Source organism: Arachis stenosperma, chromosome 7 (genome assembly GCF_014773155.1).
Source record: "Arachis stenosperma cultivar V10309 chromosome 7, arast.V10309.gnm1.PFL2, whole genome shotgun sequence".
NCBI classification, from domain to species: Eukaryota; Viridiplantae; Streptophyta; class Magnoliopsida; order Fabales; family Fabaceae; genus Arachis; species Arachis stenosperma.
Window position 1 is genome coordinate 45,584,843 of NC_080383.1, and position 17,720 is coordinate 45,602,562.

A 17,720-nucleotide genomic window follows, 5' to 3' on the forward strand; every position below is an offset into this window, starting at 1 on the left:
AAAGCAGAGAGTGAGAGAACAAAAAAAACAAAGAGTGAATCCCATGGCTCATCTCAAAATGTTTGCAACTTTCCTTTTTTTTATCATGTGTGTGCGGGTATTATCTAATAATAATGATAGTGAAATTAGTCATAAAAGCTGAGTACTTGTTGAAGTTTAAAGAAGCCTACACAATCTTCCCTCTAATTGGTTCGATAATGATACTGTTATGTGCGATTGGGTTGGTGTGGTTTGTGGTACTTTCCCGCCACTAATTTTCGATATATAGAAAAGATCCAGCTCAATTCAAGGCACCTCACCGGAACAATTCCTTCGATATTAACAAGTCTCTTGTTAATTTTTTTTCCAAGATCAAATAGCGTAAATTAACAAGAGACTTGTTAATATCCGAAGGAATTGTTCCGGTGAGGTGCCTTGAATTGAGCTGGATCTTTTCTATATATCGAAAATTAGTGGCGGGAAAGTAACCACAAACCACCGACCCAATCGCACATAACAGTATCATTATCGACCAATTAGAGGGAAGATTGTGTACGGCTTCTTTAAACTTCAACAAGTACTCAGCTTCTTTGTGACTAATTTCACTATCATTATTATTAGATAATACCCGCACACACATGATAAAAAAAGGGAAAGTTGCAAACATTTTGAGATGAGCCATGGGATTCACTCTCTGTTTTTTTTGTTCTCTCACTCTCTGCTTTTTTTTGTTCCCTCGCAATGAAAGAGGAAGAATGCTCCTCTCCTTTTATTTTCGATTAGTTTCCATAATAGAATAAACATGCGTTTGAATGTTAAAGTTTGTTCGGCCTAAATAAACTATAATCCAATCTTGTCCTTTGGATGATTAGACTTTACAAGGACACTTAGAGCTAGTACTCACATAATGGAAATGAAGAAAACGGAGTAACACTTTCCTGCAACTACTACTATTTAGATTTCCCAGTCCAATGTGAGTACTAGCTCTAAGTCCTTGTAAAGTCTAATCATCCAAAGGACAAGATTGGATTATAGTTTATTTAGGCCGAACAAACTTTAACATTCAAACGCATGTTTATTCTATTATGGAAACTAATCGAAAATAAAAGGAGAGAGCATTCTTCCTCTTTCATTGCGAGAGAACAAAAAAAGCAAGAGTGAGAGAACAAAAAACAAAGAGTGAATCCCATGGCTCATCTCAAAATGTTTGCAACTTTCCTTTTTTTTATCATGTGTGTGCGGGTATTATCTAATAATAATGATAGTGAATTAGTCATAAGAAGCTGAGTACTTGTTGAAGTTTAAAGAAGCCGTACACAATCTTCCCTCTAATTGGTTCGATAATGATACTGTTATGTGCGATTGGGTTGGTGTGGTTTGTGGTTACTTTCCCGCCACTAATTTTTCGATATATAGAAAAGATCCAGCTCAATTCAAGGCACCTCACCGGAACAATCCTTCGGATACAAGTCTCTTGTTAATTTTTGTTTCCAATCAAAAGCGTAAATTAACAAGACTTGTTAATATCCGAAGGAATTGTTCCGGTGAGGTGCCTTGAATTGAGCTGGATCTTTTCTATATCGAAAATTAGTGGCGGGAAAGTAACCACAAACCACACCGACCCAATCGCACATAACAGTATCATTATCGAACCAATTAGAGGGAAGATTGTGTACGGCTTCTTTAAACTTCAACAAGTACTCAGCTTCTTTGTGACTAATTTCACTATCATTATTATTAGATAATACCCGCACACACCTGATAAAAAAAGGAAAGTTGCAACATTTTGAGATGAGCCATGGATTCACTCTCTTTTTTTTTGTTCTCTCACTCTCTGCTTTTTTTTGTTCCCTCGCAATGAAGAGGAAGAATGCTCCTCTCCTTTTTTTCGATTAGTTTCCATAATAGAATAAACATGCGTTTGAATGTTAAAGTTTGTTCGCCTAAATAAACTATAATCCAATCTTGTCCTTTGGATGATTAGACTTTACAAGGACACTTAGAGCTAGTACTCACATAATGGAAATGAAAAAACGGAGTAACAACTTTCCTGCAACTACTACTATTTAGAATTCCCAGTCCAAAATGTGAGTACTAGCTCTAAGTGTCCTTGTAAAGTCTAATCATCCAAAGGACAAGATTGGATTATAGTTTATTTAGGCCGAACAAACTTTAACATTCAAACGCATGTTTATTCTATTATGGAAACTAATCGAAAATAAAAGGAGGAGCATTCTTCCTCTTTCATTGCGAGAGAACAAAAAAGCAGAGAGTGAGAACAAAAAAAACAGAGTGAATCCCATGGCTCATCTCAAATGTTTGCAACTTTCCTTTTTTTATCATGTGTGTGCGGGTATTATCTAATAATAATGATAGTGAAATTAGTCATAAAGAAGCTGAGTACTTGTTGAAGTTTAAAGAAGCCGTACACAATCTTCCCTCTAATTGGTTCGATAATGATACTGTTATGTGCGATTGGGTTGGTGTGGTTTGTGGTTACTTTCCCCACTAATTTTCGATATATAGAAAAGATCCAGCTCAATTCAAGGCACCTCACCGGAACAATTCCTTCGGATATTAACAAGTCTCTTGTTAATTTTTTTTGATCCAACAAAATTAACAAGAGACTTGTTAATATCCGAAGGAATTGTTCCGGTGAGGTGCCTTGAATTGAGCTGGATCTTTTCTATATATCGAAAATTAGTGGCGGGAAAGTAACCACAAACCACCAACCAATCGCACATAACAGTATCATTATCGAACCAATTAGAGGGAAGATTGTGTACGCTTCTTTAAACTTCAACAAGTACTCAGCTTCTTTATGACTAATTTCACTATCATTATTCTTAGATAATACCCGCTGCGTTTGAATGTTAAAGTTTGTTCGGCCTAAATAAACTATAATCCAATCTTGTCCTTTGGATGATTAGACTTTACAAGGACACTTAGAGCTAGTACTCACATAATGGAAATGAAAACGGAGTAACAACTTTCCTGCAACTACTACTATTTAGAATTTCCAGGTCCAAAATGTGAGTACTAGCTCTAAGTGTCCTTGTAAAGTCTAATCATCCAAAGGACAAGATTGGATTATAGTTTATTTAGGCCGAACAAACTTTAACATTCAAACGCATGTTTATTCTATTATGGAACTAATCGAAAATAAAAGGAGAGGAGCATTCTTCCTCTTTCATTGCGAGAACAAAAAAAAGCAGAGTGAGAGAACAAAAAAACAAAGAGTGAATCCCATGGCTCATCTCAAAATGTTTGCAACTTTCCTTTTTTTATCATGTGTGCGGGTATTATCTAATAATAATGATAGTGAAATTAGTCATAAAGAAGCTGAGTACTTGTTGAAGTTTAAAGAAGCCGTACACAATCTTCCCTCTAATTGGTTCGATAATGATACTGTTATGTGCGATTGGGTTGGTGTGGTTTGTGGTTACTTTCCCGCCACTAATTTTCGATATATAGAAAGATCCAGCTCAATTCAAGGCACCTCATCGGAACAATTCCTTCGGATATTAACAAGTCTCTTGTTAATTTTTGTTTCCAAGATCAAATAGCGTAAATTAACAAGAGACTTGTTAATATCCGAAGGAATTGTTCCGGTGAGGTGCCTTGAATTGAGCTGGATCTTTTCTATATATCGAAAATTAGTGGCGGGAAAGTAACCACAAACCACACCAACCCAATCGCACATAACAGTATCATTATCGAACCAATTAGAGGGAAGATTGTGTACGGCTTCTTTAAACTTCAACAAGTACTCAGCTTCTTTGTGACTAATTTCACTATCATTATTATTAGATAATACCCGCACACACATGATAAAAAAAAGGAAAGTTGCAAATATTTTGAGATGAGCCATGGGATTCACTCTCTGTTTTTTTTGTTCTCTCACTCTCTGCTTTTTTTTGTTCCCTCGCAATGAAAGAGGAAGAATGCTCCTCTCCTTTTATTTTCGATTAGTTTCCATAATAGAATAAACATGCGTTTGAATGTTAAAGTTTGTTCGGCCTAAATAAACTATAATCCAATCTTGTCCTTTGGATGATTAGACTTTACAAGGACACTTAGAGCTAGTACTCACATAATGGAAATGAAGAAAACGGAGTAACAACTTTCCTGCAACTACTACTATTTAGAATTTCCCAGGTCCAAATGCTGTATAATCTCTTCACCGCTTTTTTGAATGGTAGTGGTGTTGAATGGCAGTTTGGCACCGTACATATAACATGATTGAATCCTCACCTCTTCATGCCTGAACCTATACATTCAATTTTTCACAAACAAACTGCATCAATTCATTGACTACTTCTGAAAACTCACCTAGACTAAGGCATATTTTTATAAGAGAAATTTAAAAAATTGAAAAGTTTATATCAAGTTAAAGGCTTGACATATTAAACAAACTAGTAGAATCATCGTCGCAAAACAAGTTCAGATCATATCATGTAAATAATAATATACCTGGGCATATACTTGGCACATTCTGCTTCATCCCAAGCCAATGCTCAGCTTTCAAGAGGGCTCAACTTCCTTGCATGATCTTCAGCCTTCTTCTCAGACACCTTGCAAGAAGGATTCCATGATCCTTGATGACCCTCGCCAGAATGAGATTCCAATTTCCATCCCACCATTTCGGGGCATCACCGGAGTTGAAGCCCCAGAGTGAATTAGACTCCTAGTTGCCGGAGTATTGGCTCGAATCCGCGTACCGGTTCTTGAAGGCTCTTGGCTAGCATTGGTGTCATCTCATTCTCAAACATGTGCCTCACCCTCACACAACTGACACAAGGACTATTGTGACCTGAACCATCTGCAAAATTCTTTTATATAAATAAATTAGATAATGTCATTTCTTATCTCTGTTTATTTTTTATAACAGAAAAAAGGTATTAATAATTTCACTTATGGTTAAAAATTAATCTTTAGTTAGATAATTAATTAATTTGTTAATTTCAAAAAATATATTATTATTATTTATTACTTTTTTAGTTTAATATTAAATTAAATTTGCAAGATGAAATAAAATAGAAATAAATAAAGACAACATAATAATTTATAACTAATTATGGAGAAAAAAATAATGTAACAACCGGACAATGATATATTGATTATAATTATATTCACAATTCACTCTTTAACTTATTGGAGGGGCATACCATGTAACAAGCACATGCAAGTTTCAGTTTTGCTTTCTCTCAAATCTTAATCTCTGACAATCATCTCTATTATTTTTTCAGCTTTGCTTTCTCTCTCAAATCTTAATCTCTGTCACAAAATCAATGATCTCTATTATTTTTTCAGCTTTGCTTTCTCTCAAATCTTAATCTCTGTCACAAGATCTTATGTTTTCAGCTTTGCTTTCTCTCAAATCTTAATCTCTGTCACAAAATCAATCATCTCTATTATTTCTCTGTCACAAAAATCAATCATGTTCCTACACTCTATTATTCTGAAATAATAATAATATACCTGGGCAGATAATTACCACGTTTTGCTTCATCCCAAGCTAATGCTCAGCTTTCAAGAGGGCTCAACTTTCTTCAGCCTTCTTCTCAGACACCTTGCAATAAAAATTTATAATCAGCAACCATCACCAATACAAACTTGCACAAATCAAATACAGTTAACAACACCAACAACACACCAACCGGGATTTATACAATTTCTATCTTATCAACAAACCAACAACACATGCAACATCAGAAATTCAGAACACAATCAACAGAAGTTCAGATGACAAACTCAGAAATTAAAATCCATTACAATTAGACAATAAATCAGAAATCAACACAATTAACAAAATACCATCAACAATCAACCATATTATTTCAAAAAAAAATAACTCAAATCCAGAAAAATTAACTCAAAGTCAGAAGAGCAGTGGACTTGAACAACCGTCGGAGGATGAAGGTGAAAGCAAGGGTTGCTACTGTGAGTAAGCAACCGTGGGAGGGAGACAGAGAGCTTGAAGAGAGAGACACGATGGCGACGAGAAGAGCTCCGAGCAGAGACGGGCTTGATGATGAGGGAAGAGGCGGGCTTCATGACGAGCAGAGACGTTTGACGAGAGTAGCTCCAGCAGATCTGCCGAGGGAGGAACGTCGCCAGAGGAGGATCGAGCAACCACGAGCAGACGACGAGAATAGGGCGAGAAGAGGAACGTTGAGCGACGACAGCACCCTCCTGCCGAGGAGAAGAGTTCGGCGACGAAGAGTGGATGGTGGCTGGGTGCTGCTCCAAGGAGGTTTGGGGCTGGGTTCTTCACTCCAGTCTCCAAGTTTTCAGAGAGAAAGAGAGGGGTAGGATGGTGGTATGGAGCGGCTAGGGTTTCCTCATTGTTCATAGGGGTTTTTTTTTTCATATATCTAAAGTTAAAACGACGACGTTTTGAGTGTAGCTTTGAACCGGAATTCTTAAAAAACCCGGCCGGTTCCGACGGTTCACCGGTTAACTACCGGTTCAGCCGGTTCTTTTACCGGTTTTTTAAACGGTTTTTGGAGTTAACTGAACCGACCATATGATCGATTTTCGGTTAATTCAGTTGAACTGGCTGATTCGGTTCGATTTTAAAACTATGCTCAGAAGTATGATTAATCATAATTAATTTCAGAAAAAAATTAGGACTGAAGAAGTAATGGAGGAGTGCTCACTGGAGAAGACAAGGCAGCCGAGTAACAGAGACGTTCACGAGGAGGTGATGGCCGAGCAATTAAACGGAGGTGACGGCGAGGAGGACAAGCGAGCAGAGACGTTCGCGTTTCGCGTGAGACAGAGTGAGATCGGAGAGGGAGAGAGAGCGAGCTTGAAGAGAGAGAAGCCAAGCAGACATCCAGGACGGCAACGAGAACAAGACCGACGATGGTACCCTCTGTCACTGCCGCCGCCGACGATCACAAAGGCGGGCTTCACGATGAGCACATATACGGTGAGGAGGAGAAGAGTAGCGGCAGCTGGTAGGCTTCGCGACAAGCACAGAGAAGGTGAGGAAGAAGAGAGTGGCGGTGACTGGGGGGCTGACGGTGGCTGGTGGGGCTGGGGCCTAACAGTGGCGGCGGTGTTTGCTCTGATAGGGTTTGCCTAGTGAAGGAATTGGGACTAGGTGCTAATGGGTTGAAAGGGAATTGGAACTGTGTGTTAGTTAGGGTTTCTTTTCTTTTTTTTTTCTTCCTAACGTCAAAACGACGTAGTTTTTTATGCAAGTCACAAAACTGGATCTTTAAAAAATTCGGCCAGTTTGGTCGGTTCACTGGTTAACCGCCGATTTTACCTGTTTTTTAACCAGTTTTTTGCAAAACGATTTTGTAGATCAGCCGAACCGGCCGGTCTGGTCCGATTTTCACAAAAATCAATTATGTTTCTACACACTTATTATTCTGAAAACTGAACATCGTTTCTTCTATGTTCAGTTTTCAAAATAATAAGAGTGTAGGATATCACAGGCACAAGAATTTGAGAATCCAATACAGCATTACTAATTTACTATTATATTCTTCCATAGTTCCATTCTAGCCACAAACTTCACCTTCAGTTTTTGTTTTTATTTTTTATTTTTTCCGTCAAAACCACGACGTTTGATGGATTTTGAGAAACCGGCACTTTCAAAAATCCGGTCGATTCGTCCGGTTCGACAATTAACCGTCGGTTCAATCGATTTTTTTACTAATTTGTTGTAGGATGGTTTTAAAAGTGGACCGGATTGGCTAGATGACCGATTTTCAGTTAATCCGGTAATCCGGTTGAACCGATCGGTCCGATCCGATTTTCATAACCTTAGTAATTATATATTATATTATATAGATTTAACTATTTTTTCCATAGCAAAATAAATCCAATATTTGTCTTCTTACTAACATTTTAAAAATATAAAGTTATTTTAAAACAATATGGAACATGAATAATAAATATTTTGTTATTTTTACTCTATCATAAATATTTTAATTTTGTTTTTATATTAAAATAACTATTATTTTTAAATTTTAATCATTTATTAATTAGTTTATATCTATTATACTATTATATATACTACAAATATTTATTAAAAAATAATATTAATAGATATTATATATAGTTACAAAAAAATAAATGAGTTTATAATTATTGTTAAATAAAAATATAATTAATTTAAAAATGAGTGAGTTTATAATTAAAATTAAAATAAATTAAACAAAAGTAAACTATTTGATAAAAGATATCTATATGTAATATAATTTGCATTTATTTTAATGGAAAGCACGTTAGCCTGGTGGTTGTGGAGTATTTTAGTTCCTTTGAGGGTAGGGGTTCGAACCCCACCTCAAACATTTTAAAAAATTTTCACTCCCAAACGATTCGGTCGGACCGATCGGTTCTTTTCCAGATTTAACCGGTTCACACCGGTTCAACTCCTTGTGCGGTCTAAATACCGGACCGAACTGGTATAGGATCCGGTTTACCGGTTTTCCGGTTGAACCGGCCGGTCCGGTCCGGTTCTGCTAACAATGCTTCGTATTATATGTATTTTATATCAATAATTAGGCCATACTTGATATATATACATATACACACTAGTTAAGGAATAATGATAAAAAATCTTTAAAAATTTACAAGTGTATTAATTTGATCTCCAAAAGATTCACACCTCTAATTAGTATCTAAAAATAGAACTTTGAGTCAGATTGATCATTTTGAAGGTTAGAAAACAACACATTAGCAATCAATTCAAAGCCTTTGATCTTAGATACCATTTTCACTATTAATCCATAATTATATACCCAATATTTCAGTGAGAAAGCAACATAAATCACAAAATTATACTATGCTGTGATGCTGTCATAAATCATTTCATGTGACAAACAAATAGAACAATAATACAGCGTACCAAGCTCCAAAAGGCCAAAAGAAACTACCAATGAATGAAGACTTTCCTCGATTCCAAAATATTATTGATCAATAATAATTCGCACATAAATGTAATTTACACTTTAAAAACAAAGGCTCTCAAATCTGAATGGTACTTCATGAGTTCAAAAATGCATATCTTCAGGTTTTAACAAAGATTTGGATAAAACTCGGATGACATTTTAAATGAAGCTGGATATTTATGGCTTGCACAGTTTCAGGCAGTGCAACATCATCTTCAAACTTTGTGTTGCAGCCCCATAACCGAGTGAGAAGTCGCTGGCACTTCGGAGACGACTGTCTGAAATATGTCCGGTACCCCTCAAGAACATCTTGCTTGCTTATTATGTTCTTCAATTCTTCGGCTTCCTTCTTTGATATATCAAAGATATACCTGAAAAACAATATCCTTTGTTATCATTTTCTTCAAGGTTGGTCTTCCTTACTCATCATCCACAAACTTATTATATAACTAAACGTAAAATCACCTTTTATCAAGTATCAACAATCTGACTCCACAATCGATTGCTCTCGTAGTTAAGCGAATGATCTTTCTCGAGCAGTTTTGCCAGTAACCCACTTTTGTAATTCTCAAAGGAATCATCATCAAGCCCATCCTGCAGTCAACATATAATTCCTTAGAACACAAGTCTTTTAATTTGGAAAAGAGTGGGGTGCCTACAATTTCTTGAGCACCCAAATCATGTCAAATTTAATGCAATTCATGAGGGAGCCATTAATCTCAGAACAATGAGATAGAAGGAATCAGGAATACTAACCAACATTTCTTCAACGCCATCTATGAAGTTGTCGATTCTATCTTGCACGTAAATTGGGTCGTACTCAGATGATTGACACAGAAACAAACCCAAAAACACTGTACGTTAACCGTAGGCTACATTCGACAACATATCCAAGCTGCTCTTTTGTCCTGTATCCAGATACACACAAATAAATAAACAAATAAAGAAATAAAAATGAATACAACCCATAAAGCCATGGAAAGTGAAAACATATTTTCATTAACAAATGTTAAACGCTCAATGCAAGAAACTAAAATAGCATTCAATAGTCACCTCAGCTGATTGAAAAGCGGCTCATCCACAACTTCCTCAAAAAGATCAATTAAAGCTTTCAATTTGATTGATCCCACCCAAGATCTTGCTCAATTTGAAAATAGCTGCATGAATATTGAATACCAAATTAAGAAACAGGAGAAGTTTGTTAGAAATTTCAAAAAAAAACAATTATCCATGAAAAGTGACAAACAAAAATAATCCAACTGAAATTACCTCAACCACAGAATTCTTTTCTGACTTGTTCTTTACACAAACATCTCTAACTAGATTGGCACTGGATGAAAGGCAAATAACGTGCTCAGCGTGCCTCAGCTCAACGGGAAGTGGATTTACTATAAAGTTCGTCTTAAATATATGATATGTCAATTACTTCTTCTGAAATATTTCCATGGCATAGACCCTCAATGTATAGCTGTCCAAGGTTGATGTAAAGGAATAAATTTCAAACAATTATTGATATAAACAGAGAACTATAATATATCATGGAACTTATGTTTAAAAACCAAGTAATTAAAAACTAAAAAACAAAGAACAAGCTACCAAGAAGTAGCTACTTTCTTGTAAATGTAAGCATTATCAAGCTGAGACAGCAGATTCTCATACACACAAACAGAACAAGTGCATCAAACAAAGTAGTTATATTAAGTTTAGGGTTTAGGGTTTAAGGATATAACACTTCCCATGCATGTATTTTTTGAAAACATTATTCTTTTTTTTTACAGAAAATAAATAAAACTTGACAATAAAAGACTGCAAATAGTCCAAACAATAACATATAAGATTAAATATTTCATGCCTACCTTGGAGCGAAGTTCGGGGATAAATGCAATCAAATCATCAAGAAACAAATCATTTAGATGATGCAGCTTTTCCTCAATGTCATAAAAGCTCGGCACAAAACTTGCAATCTCAAATATGACGAATGACTTAAAGGCTTCATGTTGGTATTCTTCAAAGTTCTCTTCATGTCTTCTTTTATAACCTGAACGATAATGATTGGTTCATTACAATCAACAAGCAAACAGAACTATGGAACCGGGCAAAAAGGATAACATAGACATTTTGATAAGAGATAAAAGGAAATATGTGATGTACCTCAAATCGATTGCCAGCAGGAATAAAGGATCTAGCTACCGATAAAACTTTAGATAAGAGAACGGGAAGCTTCTCATTGAAACCATAGACCTTCAGTTCCAGTTTTCGCCAACATAGGAGACAGAAGTTTCTAACATTGCAATACTAGCTTGCACAGATAGACACATGTTGTATGAAGTCCTTTAAAAATAAGATTTAAGGTACTACATTCACCACAGTTTCTTAGATTGCCTAAGATGATTTAATTTTAACTCAAGCCAGATCTTATGATACAAAATTTTGTACATATAAACTAGCAGATGATATTTTGGAAAGCTGGAATGAAAAAAAAAAGTAATTAGTTGGGAGTTTGAATAGTCAGTTAAGAGTGGAAGCCCCTCTCTCTAAAAGATACCTTTCTCAATTAATCAGTTTACAAGCTTAAGGTATGAAGCTATGTAGTAAATAGAATTACCTAGTGAATCTGTTCAGAAACAAAACGTATGAAGGACAGGAAATCCTCCAAACAAGAGAGAAGTAAATAAATAACAGAAACAACAAAAAATTTCTAACTGAGCAACATCTTTTAATGGAGGATATATAATATAGACGAATGACTCTACTTTTAGTGTCAAGCAAGACAGACGATTTACCAGATATATGATTCATTCAACTCATCTTTAAGGAGGAGAATGAACAATTCAAACAATACACAACTCTGGGCATTAGCATATCCACCCTTCAAGTTAATCCGAAAATATGTCAACAGAACGTACAGAAAAATCACTTGGAATGAACTCATTTTTTGATGGAAGATGTAGCGAGGCCTCATTTCTGGAGATTTCTCCATAACTCCATTAAATCTTGAGCAATGTCTTCTTCACATAACGTGAACCAAACTAAGGTTCACATTGGACACCTGAAAAGTAGCACCATCAAGTTGTTCAATCATCATGATGGAAATATAACTTCCAGATATATTTGTTAACAATTGAGTTTAGTTATCAATTCCCAATGGTTCAACATAACGATTAACAGTGAAAGAAATAAATAAAAGTGCCAACTAGCCAAAGGTGAAAAGATAACTCATGTTCCGACTTAAGGAACAACTTCGAAACAACCTCTACTCTCATGTTTTCTGGAATGAAGAAACCAAGAAGTTGCTTTATCAATTGCTCATCCCAAGTCTGGTAGACATAGTCACCATACATGACATGCTCTGGCGGATAAAAGAGTAATTTTCTGCACAAGAAATAATTCAAATAAGCCAGAAAGATATAACAAATCTGCATAGGAAGTATCTAAAATTTCAAAATATATTGTAATTGGGTTGAAAGCATAATAAATAAATGTTCAGTTTTTGCTATAAACACAAACTGACAACAATTTTTTTTTTAATCTCTATCATATGTTGCATGTTCTCCATATCCTATTGATTAACAAATAACTTAAGAAAACAACTCCAAGCAGATAAATTAGAACCTGAGAGTTCAGCAGCATAATCATCTTGCCATTGCTCTTCTGCAAATCTAAAATCCATTTTCCCGATGCTTTGAAGTTCTCTGAATATCCATTCTTGTGGAGGAATTTGATGCAATAACTTCAGGTATTGATAGACAAAGCCAATGATATCAAAGATCTGGGAAGTGAAATCAAAGTTAAGCCATATTGAAGAGAAGTAATTTGTAGAAATTGGAAAGCATAAGCTGATCTGAATGATCACACAAGTTAATTTACCCATCAACTAGTCAATACTGTTTTCACACTTGTCTATTGACTGAAAAATTTTAATCCAATATAATAATAATAATAATAATAATAATAAAGTTGAAATTGAAATAAAAATCTTATGTTTGAGGTCCCACTAAACACACTACTTGCTCTTACTCTCTTCTATCTGAAAGGCCATACAAGTGAAGAGATTATGATCACCTTTTCAACACCAGAGACAGTGAGGACCCTTTCTGATAGCTCCAAATAATTCCGCAACCCAACTCTCAAGCACATCAAGAGGGTCTACACATTTATACATAAAGCACATCACTATAAAGTATAAACATACCAGTTTATATTGGTCTCAATCCTAATCCTGGCGTGAGCTTTAAACAAATAATCTCATTTTTGTAGAAGATAAATCTATGATGAACCTAATCTTGAGACTAGTATATTATTTCTCAACTATTAAAAATGTATAAGTGGCTGCAAACCTGCATACCCTGGTTGGCATATTGGGAATGGGGAAAAAAAAAAACTAAGCACCTTATTATTGCTGGAAGAAAAACATGACTAAAATAAAATTGTAAAACTTTAAATTGAATAATGGTGTAGGGAAGTAGGAATTCACCTCCACCAATAACAACAAGCTTCATTAATCCACCATGGTAATAATCTTTGTATAGTTTGAATATTTGCTTCCGCAAATTAACACCCTTCTCCATAGCATCAACCAAGCTCTTCTTATTCCCTTCATGTACATGGAAAAGAATGAAATAGTAATTTAATTATACAGAGAAATCTAGATATCTAATTGACCATGTAATAGCAACACTTTTATGGCATACCCCAAAAGAATCTGTTTAAAGGATGACCAATAGCAGAAGTATGGCGTTGAAGTTGTTGAAGACGGCAAGCTTCGCTTTGCAAAGCCTGGTTAAATTCTATGCTCAGTTTTGTATACCATTATGGTATACCAAAAACATTATCAGCAAACTGCAGATAAGGAGATCTGAGCGCTTTCTAAAATCATAATTAAAGTGGAAATCTGCATTATTCGACTATGATGAGACATACCTGAATCTACTGCCTGTACTTCTCGCTCCATGGCCTCCATTTTTACAAGAGGCGAGATAAAGAACTGAGAAAATCTGATAAGAGAAGAAAGACCAAAATATAAGTTTGAAAAGAAGTCTTAGCATACTTATCAAGAGGATTGGAAATTCCAAGGGCCTCTTAATATTATCAAAATTGAATCATTAGATTCATTTAGCTATGTTTAAGTGCAATAAAAACAACAAATATTGATAATAAAAATATAACCCAAATCACCAGAAAATATTTTACCGAGAAAAATGAAATGAATAAAATAATCAATATGTAGAATAAATATCACTAGATTTTATGTCTCTAGTCTTGTATTTTAACAAACATCGAGGAGGGATAATTAATTCTTATGTCCGTCTATAGGAAGTATTGTGGCATAGAATTTAGGTGTTTTGTTTAGAGAGGTAATCTCTTTGATTTGTAGAGAGTAGAGTAGAGAACTTTGTACTTTTGATGCACTTTGTTAGTCCCACTTTTACAGGTGCAGAAATATTCTCTTTTTTTTTTATTGAGTAATACCCCAAATAGGTCCCTAAGGAATTGGTCGTACGACTGATTTGTCCCCCAAAAAAATTAACTAAGTTCCCAGTCCCCAAAATTATTAAATATGTACCATATACGTCCCTGCTCCAGGTTTAGTCGGTTAACTGAACACTCTTTCTCCTACGTGGAGGTGATAAGTATGACGTGTCAGGTTAAAGGCTTCTAGGACACGTTGGTCCTTGTACACGTGGCCAAAACGACGTCGTTTAAAGCCTTATCAAAACGACGTCATTTTAAGTTTGACAGATTAATCCCCAAACTTTATGAAATGAATGTGTTAAAATGCAGCGTTTGAATAGGGTCCTAGGATAAAAATGCATGTCCTTCTCCCTTGGCTCTGTTAAATGACCTGAAACCCCAAACCCTTATCCAAATTTTACAAGGCAACTCTTCATCTTCCTCAACTCCGTTAACATTGAGTGTAGTCTGTAACAGTCGTTTGACGAGGCTGACGGCAACTGTGTGGTGGCGATGGACTGTCGTGCATATCGCCATTGTTGGAGGTAAGTCTTTTAATTTATTTTTTGAATTAATTCAGAGGCGAAGATTCATGTATGATGAACATGCATGTCATGTGTAGGGTAGATTAAAGATATTATTTTGCTAGTGTTGGTTAAGTCAGAGTTCTAAATTGATTTATTCTGTGACGTTTCATAGTAACATTACCGATGTAGGTGTTAAAAAATTGAATTCTGTTTTAATGCTCTTGTAATGGCTTCGTTGCTTGTTTAAGTTGTGATAGATTTTTATTTTGTTAGTTTAGATGAGTGAAGACGTGATGCCCGTATTTCACCACGGTGGAAGCTTTGTGAGAGACAACACGGGAGTACTTGTGTACATCAATGGAGAAGTCAAGAAGTTTCCCCCAATGGACATTGATCTGATATGTTTCTTTGACCTGAAGAAACTTTTTTTGGACTTGGGTTACCATGACTATAAGGCAATATTTTGGTATGATCCGACTGCTACTGACCTGAAGTCTGGTCTTCACCCAGTTCATGGAGAAGAGATCAGAGATCTTCAAAAGAATAAAATGCTAAATGAGGACACTGATGAATTCTACATCTACTTTGACCATCCAATCATAGAAGATACAGAGTTCATTGATGATGATGGTGTTAGTGTTGAGGAAGTGGAAGTGCAAGAGGCTAGTGTTGAGGATGATGGTGTTGACAATGATGCAGATGTTGAGAGTTCAGATAGTGATGATGGGTATGAGTCAACAGAAGATGCATTATACAAGCCCCCACCTTCAGGATATGGTTTTTCAGATTCAAGTTCAGAGGAAGAGTTAGTTGGAGCTGGTAAGAAAGGAAAGAATAATGGGAAGAAGAAATCCAAAGTTAGTAAGCCTGTTAATGGGCCAGTTGGCAAGGGCAATGGCAAGCCAAAACGGGCAGCCATTGGAAGAGAAGAGGTAGCTGGAGCATCTGTTCAGAGAAAGAGTCATGGTGGGCCTGGCAGGCCCAGTAAGAGTGATTATGGGCCTGTTGAAAAAGACAAAGTAGTTAATGGGCCTTCTAGTGGCAACAAAAACAAAACTACACCTGCTAGTGCCAATGAGGGACCATCGAAGTCCAAAAAACCTGCTACATTTGATGAAGAACTTGGTGTGGAGTTGTTACCTGAGTCAGACATTGAATTTGAGTATGAGTCTGAACAATTTTTGACCCCGACAGACTCAAGTGATGATGGAGGAAATGGGTTTGATTGGCCTCAATTTAATCCGAGTGCAGAATTTGGGGAGGTCCAATTTCAGCTGAACATAGAGTTTGAGTCACTTGAACAATTTAAGCAGGCTCTAAAGGACTTTACCATATCAGAGGGTAGAAGAATATTTTACATGAAGAATGATAAGAGAAGGGTTAGAGCTGCTTGTATACATAGAGGCTTCATGCCTGGAAAAGAAGTGCAAAAAGCCAAGGCAAAGGCAAGAAAAGCAGATAAGGAAAAGGCAAAGTTACAGGCTACTAAAGAAGCTAATGAAAGCGAGAAAGCTAAAGGGGTGGTGGAAACGAATGAGGCTCTTCCTGAAGGTGAGAAAAACAATGAGGGACATACTACCAATGAGGTAGAAGCACAAGCTAATGCAGCAAAAAATGCAAAATGTGGAAATGAAGGTGAGAAAAATGGTGAAACAGAGAAGCATGACTGTCCCTGACTTATATACTGTGCAAAAAACTCACGATCAGGTGGATACCAAATAAAGACCTACAATCCAACTCACACCTCTGGAAGAGAGTTTGGCAGCAATATGGCAGATCAACATTGGGTAGCAAGGAAGCTAGAAAAGAGATTGTTGAGTCAGCCACGGTTGACATATGCAGAGGCATGGGATCACATGAAGGTTGATTACAATGTGATACTCAGTGATAAAATGCTGTACAGAGGACTTCGGATGGCCAGGAAAAAGTATGTTGGTAACGAGAAGGCACAATATGGCAAGCTGCGTGACTATTTGAACGAGATACACCGGTATGAGGTTATTTTATTTCAAAGACTAACATTAGAATATTGTTAGTGAATTGATAAAGAATAATATTTTTTTACATTTTATGTTAATTCTTGTTTGACAAAAATAACTTGCTGTGGTATGAAATACATTAGAATATTGTTAGTGATCTTAGTGAATTCTGGTGTAATTCTGGTTTATATAGGAGCAATGAAGGTTCATCTGCACTGTTGGCAGTGGAGCCTATACCTCAATCTCCTCCATTATTTGATAAATTGTATATTTTCTTAAACGCCTGTAAAAGGGGGTTCAAGGCTAGATGTCGCCCCTTGATAGGTTTAGATGGATGCTTTCTGAAGGGTTTTTATGGGGGGCAATTATTGTCAGCTGTAGGACAAGACGTGAACAATCATTTTTATGTGATTGCGTATGCAGTAGTTGAGAGTGAGACGAAGGCAAATTGGAAATGGTTTCTACAGTTGTTACAAGATGATCTTGGACAATGCACTGCCGATGGTTGGAACTTCATCAGCGATCAACAGAAGGTATCCCTGAATATGTCTTAGTGTTCGTTATGTTAACTAACTATGCATTGTATTCTTCATGGTTTAATGACTGTTAGCTATGTTTTTTGTTATCATAACAAGCATTTTAATGCATATTATTTTCTGGTCTGTTGGAACTGTAATGCAGGGTCTTCTGCCAACACTGAAGGAGGTTATGCCTAACGCCCATCACAGAAAACTGCGTTAGGCACATTTGGAAGAATTTCACAAACAAATACAAGGATACACAACTTAAGAATGTGGTCCGGGCTTGTGCCAAAAGTTCAACCGTTGCAGAGTTTAATGATAATATGCAAAGGCTGAAGAGAATGAATGAGG

General features: G+C 36.0%; 1 long non-coding RNA gene and 1 pseudogene across 5 annotated transcripts; both read right to left on the reverse strand.

Moving 5' to 3' along the window:
* Positions 1-4,213: 4,213 nt before the first annotated feature.
* LOC130940294 (uncharacterized) lies at positions 4,214-6,030 on the reverse strand. Of its 5 annotated transcripts, none has more exons than XR_009070274.1 (4): positions 5,855-6,030; positions 5,461-5,551; positions 4,453-4,801; positions 4,214-4,249 (listed from the first exon to the last, which is right to left on the reverse strand). It is a non-coding gene; the product is annotated as an uncharacterized LOC130940294 (long non-coding RNA). The 5 variants fall into 5 exon arrangements; XR_009070276.1 differs by having other exon boundaries at positions 5,887-6,027; XR_009070275.1 differs by lacking the exon at positions 5,855-6,030 and having other exon boundaries at positions 4,453-4,811; positions 5,461-5,784.
* A 2,942-nt stretch (positions 6,031-8,972) lies between these two features.
* LOC130939757 (nardilysin-like) lies at positions 8,973-14,879 on the reverse strand (annotated as a pseudogene).
* Between the last annotated feature and the right edge of the window lie 2,841 nt (positions 14,880-17,720).